Consider the following 13,614-nt stretch of genomic DNA (forward strand, 5'->3'; position numbering starts at 1 on the left):
GGGAAAGAAAGAATTTATTGTTAACAGAAGAATGACTTGTTATTCACTGCTTTTGACACTGAAAATGGCTCACTTGTAGGCACAACTCTTTTGTTTTTTTTCTTGACCTTCCGATTGTCACGTAGAAACACATTCCTAAACTGTATATTATGCTATTTTCATCCAAAGTCCAACGGCCTGTAGACAATCAAAATATTGTTGTGCAGAAACCGCATCCGCAGTGTGCGTACATTGAACTGTACACTAACACTGTGTACGGTCGGCGAAGTTAAACACTGATAATGTCTGTTGAGTGGTCTTCTATCACATAAAAAATTTATAAATATAGGTGAAGGTGTTCGGCTGCCGGCAGTGTTCAGTTGCCGGTACCCCAACATAACATTTGACAGAAAGAAGCGTCATTCCGACAAGTGTCATGTGTGTGTAATAGCAGCACGCCCTTTTTGTGCCGAATACCAAAGCAAACAGACGCTTGGACTTTTTGCTGCGCTCATCATAAATTTTAATTTCGTGTAAATCAACACAAAAGTTTTTTTCTGATTTTTTTTATAGTATCATAAATTGAAGAGCATCAATCGAAAAGGTGAGTGGACTGAATATTAATGAGGTGAAATCGATCTATTTCATGATTTAATACCGGATGCTATCAAAATTCTCGCAACCAAAGTTTTTTTTCGTAATTTTCAAAATGTCTGCCGATTTCGGTTACGCTCACCCCAAGGTGTTCGGTTACCGGCACTCCATTTTTTCGACAATTTGATAGTCCCACGACAAAAGGGCCTAATTGCAAATGAGAGCCTCTCTTTGTTTAGTTTCTCTTTTGATTATTACGGAGCCATTACTGCATTTTCTTGAAAGTGTATTACATAAATCGAAAGCTTGTTGTTTTAACTTGAAAGTTTTTCGAAGAGTAAGGCATCAAATATAAAATCAATCTGGCAAATCGTGAAAGAAAAAACTCAACAAAGAGAAACTATTATTTGCAGTTAGGCCCTTTTGTCGTGGGACCATCGAATTCATGAAACATTGGGCCGTATGAATAAAATGTAGTAAAGTCTGTTGTTTGTAGTATCTTCTCAAAAACAACGTCCACAGAGTAAAACACGTTTGGTTTGGTTTTAATTATTCTACTTCACTTTATCAGCAAACACACGAGTAGCTTCGAGTTTATAGTAAATACTACATGTTCGAACGTTGTTGTGTAGTAAAGTCTCTGCTTTTGACAGGAACGTGATCCACATGTAGCATTTACTACCGAAATTCAAGCATGCTACGTTTTATTCATACGGCCTATTGTCAGTGACACGCATAGATGCAAAATCTGCAAATTTGTCTGTAAATTATCAAGTTTCGTAGTCAACCTACAAATCTTTTTTCGTCTGAAAACTTTTTGCAGACTTTTGAAACTTTGATTGCTTGCAGACATTCGTTAAAATTGACAGACTTTTGAAAATTGACGCAATCCTTTTGTTTTTGCTAGCTAAACTTATTGTATTAACTGGCATCTCTTGTGATACGCAAGACGTGAACAAATTGACAGCTTCAATACATCCGTCATATAACAAAAAAAAACTTTGGTTTGCTGGGTCTGTTAGCCATTGCGATTTAAAACAAATCGTCAAAGTCATTGCCACAGTAGGCCTTGCCAAAACTGGACGCGATAAAAATTCTGTCAAGTTTTTTCAGTGGAAATTTTCAACGATAGAAAATCCTACAACCATGTCTTTGTTCGGATACCGACACAGCATCGATTAGAACGTGTTACACCAGCAGAAAACCCGTGCCGTGACGTCTGACGTTAATTTGGCGCGGATTGTATAAGTGTTGTGAGTTGTGCTTTTTCCTCGCGGAGGTTTTTCACACTATCACACAGCCGATGGCCGGTGCAACAGATAAACAGTTGAGATTGTGCTTTTTCCTCAAGGAGGTTTTTGGCACATATTAAAGAGGCAATCGACCAAGACCAGGTCTTGGCGGCCATTCCTTATTGCCAGACAAGCTAAGTATTGTTTCCTTTTTCTCCTCTGATACCATTGCTTATCGTTGCATTCCACCTCATATAATTACATAACCTGCGCGGAGATAACTCCGTGCTTTAATAAGCATCGTTATAATGAATCCTCCTAATCCTGATAATGTAATGGATACAGATCCAAAACCACCTCTTGATAACAACAAGAAGATCTCAAGGGTAAAGAAGTATCCCGATGATCCTTTGCTTTCGACAGGTTCCTATGTGGTCTATTTCCGGACCAAGAACAACAACAAATTTAACCTTATAAAAATATCTCACGAATTGACTTCACGATACTCTACTATTACACGTATTGATAAAGTACGCCCAGGGAAGCTTAGGGTCTTGTTAACCAGCTCAAAGCAGGCTAACGAGATCGTTCAAAGTGATCTTTTTGCGCGGGAGTATTGTGCCTACGTGCCAGCACGCGAAGTGGAGATTGACGGCGTGGTCACAGATGCGAGTCTGACATGTGAAGATATTCTTGAGCACGGGGTTGGCGAATTCAAAGACCCCCTACTCAAGAAGGTAAAAATACTGGATTGTAAACGTTTACATTCAGTGTTTGTCGCTGGGGACGGAACAAAGTCTTATCCCCAATCAGACTCTTATCGAGTGACCTTCTCCGGTTCGGCTTTACCCAATTTCGTTCTCTTGGACCGAGTACGTCTGCCTGTTCGTCTGTTTGTACCGCGGGTCATGAACTGTACCAATTGTAAACAATTGGGACATACAGCCTCTCGTTGTGGCAATAAACCTCGTTGTGCTAACTGTGGAGAGGCACATGCGGATGGCTCTTGCGGAAAGAACATTGAAAAATGTTTTTACTGTAAAGAGGACCCGCATGACCTCTCGATATGCCCCGCGTACAAATTGCAAGGGGATAAATTAAAACAATCTCTCCAAGCACGCTCCAAGCGTTCTTTCGCCGAGATGCTCAAGAATGCTAAACCACCTAAACTAACAGAAAACATCTACACTTGCTTGTCAACTGACCAGTATGAATCTGACGATCCCCTCGAAGGTCCATCTTCGGCTGTCCCTCAGAGCTTTAGAAAGAGGAGAAATATTTCCTCTCACAAGTTCCCTAGTAAGGGTACGAAAATATCTTCTGAGGGCCCTCCAAAAGTAACATCAATGGGAAGTGCTGGTAAACTGAAAAAACCAAAGCAAACAGCTCCTGATCTGGATAAACTTAGATCTAAAAAGGAATTTCCAGCACTTCCTGGGACATCAAAACCCACAAACGTCCCCAAATACCAACCAGAGAATCTACCAAATGCTGGTTTTATAAAATTCTCTGATATTGTGGACTGGATTTGCAAAACATTCAATTTTTCCGACGCCTTGAAAAATCTTTTGATGACTTTTATACCAATAGTTAAAACATTTTTAAAGCAGTTGACTGCAAAATGGCCCCTCCTCTCAGCGATTGTATCCTTCGATAGCTAATTTACAGAACGAGGTCATGGATTTGATCACTGTTTTACAGTGGAATTGCAGAAGTATCATTCCCAAAATAGATTCTTTCAAAATTCTAATAAACAATTTGCAATGTGACGCATTTGCTTTGTGCGAAACATGGTTAACTTCTGAAATACCCCTCAACTTCCACGATTTTAACATTATCCGCTGGAATCGAGAAACCCCTTACGGAGGGGTACTTTTAGGGATCAAAAAGTGCTATTCCTTCTATCAAATAAACCTCCCCTCGATACCAGGTATTGAAGTTGTCGCATGTCAAGTCACAATGAAAGGCAAGGACCTTTGCATTGCTTCCGTCTACATTACTCCAAGGGCCTCGATTGGGTACCGACGGCTTTGCGATCTAATGGCACTCCTTCCAGCACCAACGTTGGTTTTAGGAGACTTCAACTCGCATGGTACGGGATGGGGCTGTCTTCATGATGATAACAGATCAACTATAATCTACGACCTATGCGATAACTTCAATATGGCAATTTTAAATACGGGAGAAATGACACGGGTTCCGGCACCACCAGCGAGACCAAGTGCATTGGATCTTTCTATTTGTTCGACATCGTTACGATTGGATTGCACGTGGAAGGTAATCCCTGATCCTCACGGTAGCGATCATTTGCCGATCGTAATTTCAATCAGCAGCAGTTCGAGACCATTAGAGACAGTCAATGTTTCGTATGACCTCACACGAAATATTGATTGGAAAAGTTACGCAAACTCGATATCTGAGAAACTAGAAACAACGCGAGAGCTTCCTCTGGAGGAAGAGTATACATTTCTGGCTGGCTTGATTCTCGATACTGCGATTCAAGCTCAGACGAAGAGAGTACCCGGCGTGAAAAATACCATCCGTCCTCCCAATCCGTGGTGGGACAAAGAGTGCTCAGAACTAAAAGCTGAAAAAACTTCAGCCTTCATAATATTTAGAAAAAATGGAACACCAGATAACTATCGAAAATACGCGTCATTAGACTTTAAAATGAAAAGCCTTATTAAAGCTAAGAAACACGGTTATTGGCGTCGATTTGTAAATGATTTATCGAGAGAAACATCAATGACTACTCTTTGGAATACGGCCCGACGAATGCGTAACCAAAACAACACAAACGAAAGCGAGGAATATTCTAACCGCTGGATATTCGATTTTGCTAAAAAGGTATGTCCCGACTCTGTTCCGGAACAGAAGATCACCCGCGTCGCGTCAGCAAACAGGAACGAAACACCGTTTTTGATGGTGGAGTTTTCACTTGCACTCTTGTCATGTAACAATAAAGCCCCAGGGTTAGACAGAATCAAATTCAACTTGTTAAAAAATCTGCCTGACACTGCCAAAAGGCGCTTGTTGAAATTATTCAATAAGCTTCTTGAGGATAATATTGTCCCACATGACTGGAGACAAGTGAGAGTTATCGCCATTCAAAAACCAGGGAAACCAGCCTCCGATCATAATTCGTATCGGCCGATTGCTATGCTTTCCTGTATCCGGAAATTGTTCGAAAAAATGATTCTGTTTCGTCTAGACAATTGGGTCGAGACTAATGGCTTACTTTCAGATACACAATTTGGTTTCCGCAAAGGTAAAGGGACGAACGATTGTCTTTCGTTGCTCTCAACCGAAATTCAAATGGCATTTGCTCGTAAAGAACAAATGGCGTCAGTTTTTCTAGACATCAAGGGGGCTTTTGACTCAGTTTCCATAAACATCCTATCTGAGAAGTTGCATCAGCATGGTCTTTCGCCAATTTTGAATAACTTTTTGTATAATCTATTGTCTGAGAAACACATGTATTTCACGCATGGTGATTTGTCAACAATACGATTCAGTTACATGGGTCTTCCCCAAGGCTCATGTTTAAGCCCCCTTTTATACAATTTTTACGTAAACAACATTGATGAATGTATCAATACAACTTGCACGCTAAGACAACTTGCCGACGATAGCGTTGTGTCTATTATAGGACCCAAAGCTGCCGATCTCCAAGGACCATTACAAGATACTCTAGACAACTTGTCATCATGGGCTCTTCAAATGGGTATCGAGTTCTCTACGGAGAAAACTGAGCTGGTTGTATTTTCGAGGAAGCGAGAACCAGCACAATTACAGCTTCAACTAAGGGGTGAAACCATAGCTCAGGTCTTCACATTTAAATATCTCGGGGTCTGGTTCGACTCCAAAGGCACCTGGGGATGTCACATTAGGTATCTGAAACAAAAATGCCAGCAGAGAATCAATTTTCTTCGTACAATAACCGGAACTTGGTGGGGTGCCCACCCAGGAGACCTGATCAGACTGTACCAAACAACGATATTGTCCGTAATGGAATATGGATGCTTCTGCTTTCGATCCGCCGCGAACACCCATTTCATTAAACTGGAAAGAATTCAGTATCGTTGTTTGCGTATTGCCTTAGGTTGCATGCAATCGACTCATACGATGAGTCTCGAAGTGCTCGCGGGCGTCTTACCGTTGAAAAACCGATTCTGGGAACTCTCATATCGTTTGCTAATCCGATGCGAAATCTTGAATCCGATGGTGATTGAAAACTTCGAAAGGCTTGTCGAGCTCAATTCTCAAACCCGTTTTATGTCCTTGTATTTTGATTACATGGCCCAGGATTTTAACCCTTCTTCGTTTATTCCCAACCGTGCTCATTTCCTGGATACTTCTGATTCTACTGTGTTTTTCGACACATCCATGAGAAAAGAGATTCGTGGAATTCCGGATCATGTACGCCCTCAAATGGCCCCTAATATTTTTTATAATAAATTCAGAGCAGTCAACTGTGAAAAGATGTTTTACACTGACGGTTCAAACATCAACAGTTCCACAGGCTTTGGTATCTTCAATCAAAACATCACCGCTTCGTACAAACTCAATGATCCGGCTTCAGTTTACGTCGCAGAATTAGCTGCTATTCAGTACACCCTCGAGATCATTGAAACGTTGCCCAATGACCATTACTTCATTGTCACGGACAGTCTAAGTTCAATAGAAGCTCTCCGGGCAATGCAGCCAGGAAAGTATCCCCCATATTTCCTGGGGAAAATACGGGAACACTTGAGAGCTTTATCTGGACGGTCTTATTTAATATCGTTAGTCTGGGTCCCTTCACATTGTTCCATTCCAGGCAATGAAAAGGCAGACTCATTGGCTAAGATGGGCGCATTAGAAGGTGATATTTATGAAAGACCAATTTGCTTCAATGAATTTTTCAGTATCTCTCGTCAGAAAACTCTTGAAAGTTGGCAAGCTTCATGGAGCAATGGCGAACTGGGACGATGGCTACATTCCATTATCCCTAGGGTATCGACGAAACCTTGATTCAGGGGGATGAACGTGAGTCGCGATTTCATTCGTGTTATGTCGCGGCTCATGTCAAATCACTACACTTTCAACGCACATCTCCGGCGTGTTGGGCTTGCGGAGAGCGGTCTCTGCACCTGTGGCGACGGTTATCAGGACATCGAGCATGTCGTGTGGTCGTGCGTAGAGTATCGTGACGCCAGGTCTGAGCTTAAGAAATCCCTTAGGGCCCGAGGTAGACCACCTGAGGTTCCGATCCGAGATGTATTGGCGAGTCGGGATAGTCTTTATATGCTCCTCATTTATAAGTACCTTAAACACATTAACGTACAAGTGTAATCTGTTATATTACTCATTAATTTGCTCCTTTTCTTTGACGCTACTTCAACTGAGGCTAAGAATAAACTTCACCTACAGGTTCGTTACTAACATCCGCCCGGTTTTCCCTATCCCCCGACTGTCCACCATCTTCATCGAAACTAACAAGATCTTTCTGCTGTCACTAATTTTTCGCTTCCCCTTCCCATGTCTCTTCACCATCTCGATGTCAACTAATTAGATCTCTGTCGTTCTTAGTTTTTTCGTTTCCATACCCCCTTTTTTCACTCCGTTTTCCACAACATTTACTTCTCTGTATTTTTTTTATTCTCCTCGGCAACACCACCATCATCACCAACGAAGAGCCGCTCCATTCGATGACCAACATGCGGGCCACCCGCCGGGCCTTCGTAGCCTGGGGGTGTTTCCCGCGGACCCACAGAAGGATGCGGCAACTTTTGAAACGTTTCCACGTCATATTTCAACACCACCGCCACGAAGAACTACTACCATCGATGAGGACAACCCGCCGGATCGAGAGTGTTTCCTGAGGACCCACATAGACAAGCCCTTGGCATCGTAAACCTCAATGGATTATGCCTTAATAAATATAACTTTGAAAAAAAAAAAAAAAAATCGTCAAAGTCAAGGAAAATAAATTTAATTGCACTGATTAATGCCATTTAACGTTGCTTAGTGGATATGAAGCCAATAAATTCCACTGCAGTAACGTATTAAATGTCGCGAAGCCGGTGGAAGACCGGTCAAATCAACAATAAAAGTGCCACCATCCAAATCATCGGTCAAGAGAGCCAAGGCAAAGTCTCCATCAGGCAATGAAGACTTTTGTCCAACACGCCTCCGAAAAGAATAAATTTAGTTTTTTCTTAGAATAATTGCAGTATTTACTTATATTTTTCCATTTTTAGCGAAATTTTTTGGGGTGCCGGTAACCGAGCACCTTTTTGAAAATGGCCAAAATTTATCCCTTTACTAAATCGATAATAAAGTTTTTCCAATCAAATGAATCAACTTAGTTTCTTAATCAGTTGTTAACTAAGGACCTTAGATTTCCCTTGTTGCATATATGTTCGCATATTGTGAACTCAGTCAGAAGTTATAAGCTTAAAAAATGGTGCCGGTAACCGAACACTCTCCCCTACACAGAAATTGTGTCCCTCTTTCGGACGATTGAGATTGTTTGAGCCTTGAGAGATTCATAAAAGAATACTTGGAATGACTTGTATTTCTCTGGTAATCTTTTCAATTTTCATTCCAAAATTATAACTTTGATCTATACTACAGAAATAAAAGCTGTGAAATTTTAATTATTTGCTCCAATAACCAATAATTTTGCATTCTAAAAACAAAAGATGAAATAAATGTTTCTTTTACGTTATTTCAAATAAAAGGCTTCATTTCACTTTATAAAAGGCTTGGAAAGTGTCATTTATTTTTGGTTTTAGTATCCAAAAATAAAGTAAAACAGGTTTGAGCAGTTTTCTGAAAAAATAATGATGTTTCCTTGTCTAATCGTGTCGCAGCTCGCGTCGTCTGCACACCAGAACTAATAAAGGACTATTCACACATATCCGGTCCGGTTCAGTGCCGGCACGACACCGTGCACGGATACTGATATTATTTCATTCGTTTTCTATGCGCGCATTCACACCTATCCGGCACCGTGCTTTTTCAGTGCAGCTCGCCGTCAGTGTAGCGTCCGTCCGGCAAATACAAATTCGTCGTCACCGATATTTCATTGCATTGGCTGTGCCGGAACGGAAACAGCACGGAAACGGAACGGAAGGGTTCCGATAAAAAAAGAACACTGACGGCGCATTGAAGGCACTTTCACTGAACCGTCACGGAACTGAAATGTGTGAATAGTCCTTAAAAGTAATTTTCATTGACTCAAAATAGACGAAAATGTCAATAAATTACTGTCACTCTCAGCTTCGCTTTGTCATATTTTAGTCCCTCTTTATAACCAAACATCACACATTTTCAATACAGCGATGAAAGAATTAGAATTGATATTCTGCTGATGCTTCCTGAAGACGTTAGTATGGTTTTGTCTTGTCATAGAGGAAAGAGTGACGTTTGCAATTATACTCTCTCTTTTTTTTTAATGAGAATCGAGAATGATTCGTCTCTCTTTATTTGTTCTGGTGTCATTTACGAATGCGACAGTAAAATATTGAAAATGAGACTGTTTGATTTAATTGAGAATGCGTGACAATTTTAAGCTCTGCTGCACACTACCTGCTCGCGCAGTTTTAACTTTTAACGTTTTTTATGTGCCTTCAATCGAAATCTGTTTATAAAGATATAAAAAATAAACAACGAAATGTCCCTATTTTCAGAATGCTGAAAATCAATCCAAATAGAGTGATTTCTCAATATCTTAAATTTATTTATCATGAATCGATGTTCAATCATTATATTGATTTCTTAGTGTTTATGATAGTGCATAGAACAAAAACAAAAATTATTTTTGAAAAAAGTAATATTCTGGTTTTATTTATGTTTCTTACATTTCCTGCGACTTCATAGTATGTTCGCATGTTCAAGCCAACAAAAGTTTTCTAGGTTGCATTTTCATTATCATTACGTTGCAGAAAACCAACCGATAGCTATCTGAATCAATGCATAAATTGTATGTTTCATTCTTATAATATCTACGTTACTGCTATATCAATTTACAGTAACGATTTACATAAACGTTTAGGTGTTTATAAAGTTTTCGTACCAGGAAATAAACCTTTTTTCAACTTGTATCTGAAAGCATAGTTGTGATTCAAGATATGTTAGAATCAAGTAACTATAACTTACAAATGATAGTTAGTTCAATGTTTATGTTATAAAGAAACATTACTGTCACCTTGTTTTATCCAGTGTAGCATAAAAAACATGTTGGTGCTCTTGTTGCAACATAGTTTGAACTTAGTCGTATCAGAACTAGTTGCGGATTGCTACTTGGGACAAAAATAATTTTGCTGATCACTAATGCGTATTGTATGTGAACTTTTTAGCACACAAACGTAATATAAATCGCGTGAAGAGATACGAGAGTCTTTTTTATGCGGATAAAACTGAATAAAAAACCGCATAGCTTCAAAAATTGGTTCGTAAAATGTTACTTAAAAGTTTAGTGAAATCAAACATTTGAGAAAATTGCTTGCTTCATTTTGTGAAAGAAACAGTAGTTTATCTATCTGTAAAGTTTCGTGTAATTCGAAAAAGAACTCGATTTTTGGGATGCATTACAATGGAAAGATATAAAACGATTAGGTAACGAAGTAATCAATTAACAAATTTAAAAAGAAAGACTCACAATTTTGCTGGGAACATTATAAACGGCATAATGGCATTGCGAATCTTATCACAATGACACGTTATTTCTACGACAAAGCTTCGATTTGAGTTTTCGACATAGTAAGGTCAAGTTGTTCGTAGTATTGAATATAACGACGCATTATTCGGTTGACTGGACTATTTTTTTTAATCATAATTTTTGCAATTGACGGTAAGTTACATAAAAAATTTAATGTGTTGATAGTGAAGATGATTGAACGCGTTGAGGAATAATGTTGTTGATAAAAGAAAACATTGCTAATTTGCATCGGTTTTTAAGGTGTTTGTATGCTGATGAGCTTCATACGATAGAAGTAGAAATGCGGTCCAGTTTAATAACCGAAGTGCACATGAAAGGAATTGTCATTGGATCGAGTCAATGTGTTTTTCGTTAGTAAAAATATAAGGATTCCATACTAGTCTGCAAAAAACGCCTTTCCAACGTATAAAACCACTGATAAAGTCTCATGTTGTTGAAAAAAAAACAATCTAACGGACAGTCACTTAGATAACAATGGCCCAATTTAGCAATACTGAATTTGCAGAATATACCGGGTTTTTTTAAAGCACTTATTTCTTCTAATGTAAACAAGCAAACAGCAAGAACTTCTACCATTTCTGTATAAAATGTTAAAAACGACGAATGTATTCAGTCTTTTGAAAGACTACCACTAAATCAGTCTTTTTAAGGCTATCTAGAAATCTTTCCTTCTTAAGAATTATCGAAACTGAGAATGTATTCTAGAGATGGACAAAACCGTTAATTTGAAAAAAAAACACTCAAAACTTAATACCATCTACCAAAAGAATTTGTTCTATTGAACCGTTCTTCTTTTTTTATATATCATTTATTTCATCCCGATTTTAATCTTTTTGTTTTCGATCTTCTGAAACTTTGTATGTTTCTTCGAAAATATTATGAGAGTTATAAATTAGGGATTCAATAATAGTGAGTTCTTTTTGCATGTATTTCTCTCAAAAATCTTTCTCTTTTGTATACGTTATTAAAGGTCACGAATGTATGTAACTTCTAACAGACTCCTGAAACCAGCAAACATTCCGTAAAACGCAACTAATTTGTATACATCCTCTAAGAATTCGATTACTTCCATTTCTATTGAGAAGAATAGAGAAACATCATTCTTAAATAAAGAACTCCAGTTCACTCACTCTTCGAGGAGAAATAATTCTTTTGAGCTGTTCGCGAACAGATTGTCCATTTCTAGTGTATTCCAATACTATATTAGACTAAAATAAAAGTATACATAAGGTAAAAAAATAATGAACAAGGATAAATTCTCCTCCCATTTTTATTTAGCAACACATACGATATTCTTTCAAAATTGATTTTTGGAGAAACAGAACAAAATCCTTCTATAATTCTTAAAATGGACGCTTGTCGCTCTGAAGAAACAACAACAATCTATGCCTCTGGTTACTGAGAAGATCTAAATTTGATTCTTCGTCGACATCAATATCCGCATTTTTGTAATCGTACTATGAAATGCATAGTTAATGACCTTCAAAAAGAAATTAAACATATATCCACTAAACAAATCAAACGATCTTCCAAACCTTTCTAAGGGTTTTAACAAACTCTCAGAAACCAATTTCAGTTCTCAAAGAAGGAAATCAAATACTCATTGCAAACGGTGGATAAGGTCAAAGTCGAAAGTTTTTTTTTTAATTTTGTGAATCCTACTGAAATCAATTCCAACATTACAACACAAGTATTGTCTCAAGATGACATTACTGAGACAAATTATGCTGAAATTAACCAACTGGCTCAACATGAAGACTACTAAAAATTTTTAATAATTTTATTAAACTTGTTACCTGATGTTTCGTTTGCAATCATTATATGCAAATTTATTTGAAATTTAATAGAAATCCAGCAGAAGCATCCAAATTATTTTTCATTGTGAGCATTCAATGTGCTGTTATTGATAACAACTAAGAAAGGTTTGATGCTTTCTGATTCATTAAAAATTGCTGTCAAACCTTTAAAAAATCGTTGAACGAAACATGGGATGTTGGCCGAATCTCCAATGGATTGTGCACCATAAAACCTGTGTGAGACAATACGATGTTTAAAAACTTTTACTGAACTTCACACTCAAATACAAAATTGAACATTGCCTTCAATTTTTCACTTGTTGGATCAGGAAAATCATGTTGCTGAAAATCGTTACTAAGATTAGAATCAAGGGTGGCAAAAACACGCTCATGAGGTTCGATTTTTTCTATTCATTAGCTCACCTCATGATTTACGATGCAATCCGAAAAATGATGCTGATGCTTGACACTACGATGTTGAGACATTGTTTTCTCTACACAAATGGTTACCCAGTTACTCAACTCGCTCAGTAATCCTTCTGAAACCGATTTTCAGGTGAGCTGAACTCAATGATGATGAAGTACGGAGTTGATTATTGCCAGCCCTGATTAGGATTAGTAAATTTTTTCCCGCATTTGCACTAAAATTCCCGATTTTTTCCCAGTCACTTGCCACCCTGTAGTACGAGGAAGCCAAATCAGGTGAACGAGGGTGATGCCCAAGTAAATGAAACCTAAGCCATTGATTTAAAAAATTTATGAAATTTACAGGTGACGCAAATCCAAATATGACACAATTCATAAGAACGTAATCCGTGAAACGATTTAATTTTATAAGAATTATATAAATATACGTCAAACAAACCCCGTCTTTCAAGCAAACGTGTAAATTTACATGTTTCAGTACTTAACAATATATCAGAATGCGTTGAATATAAGTTAGATATACTGTAAAACTGAATCATTTTTGACGCTCGTAGTATATGTCGGTTTCATAAAACGTGAATTTACACGTTTTTTTTCTAGATGTGTGGTAGCGATGCTTATGTGCTTCATGTAAGACCATTGCACAGCGATTTCGGTCTTCATTCGCTTCATTAATGCACGCTAATACTGTTTTTTTCTGATTTGAGATAATCCTCAAAAAGTATAATATGCCAATCTCAGAAAACCGACATTATGATTTTTACGTCCCAGTGTGACACCCTTCGAGGCACTCGTGCCGCTTGGAAACACTCGTGCTGACTTCAGTCTATTGACGGGTAATCATTCTGTTCTCTGGCGTATAATAATGGATTAGTCGTAC

At 38.2% G+C, this 13,614-nt stretch overlaps 1 protein-coding gene across 1 annotated transcript in view; it reads right to left on the reverse strand.

Annotated features, from left to right (window-relative positions):
• The window catches only part of LOC131432682 (uncharacterized), a 438,024-nt gene that overhangs the window by 32,650 nt on the left and 391,760 nt on the right, over positions 1 to 13,614 (reverse strand). The gene's annotated exons all lie outside the window — the stretch shown is intronic.

This window comes from Malaya genurostris, chromosome 2 (genome assembly GCF_030247185.1).
Source record: "Malaya genurostris strain Urasoe2022 chromosome 2, Malgen_1.1, whole genome shotgun sequence".
Lineage (NCBI taxonomy): Eukaryota > Metazoa > Arthropoda > Insecta > Diptera > Culicidae > Malaya > Malaya genurostris.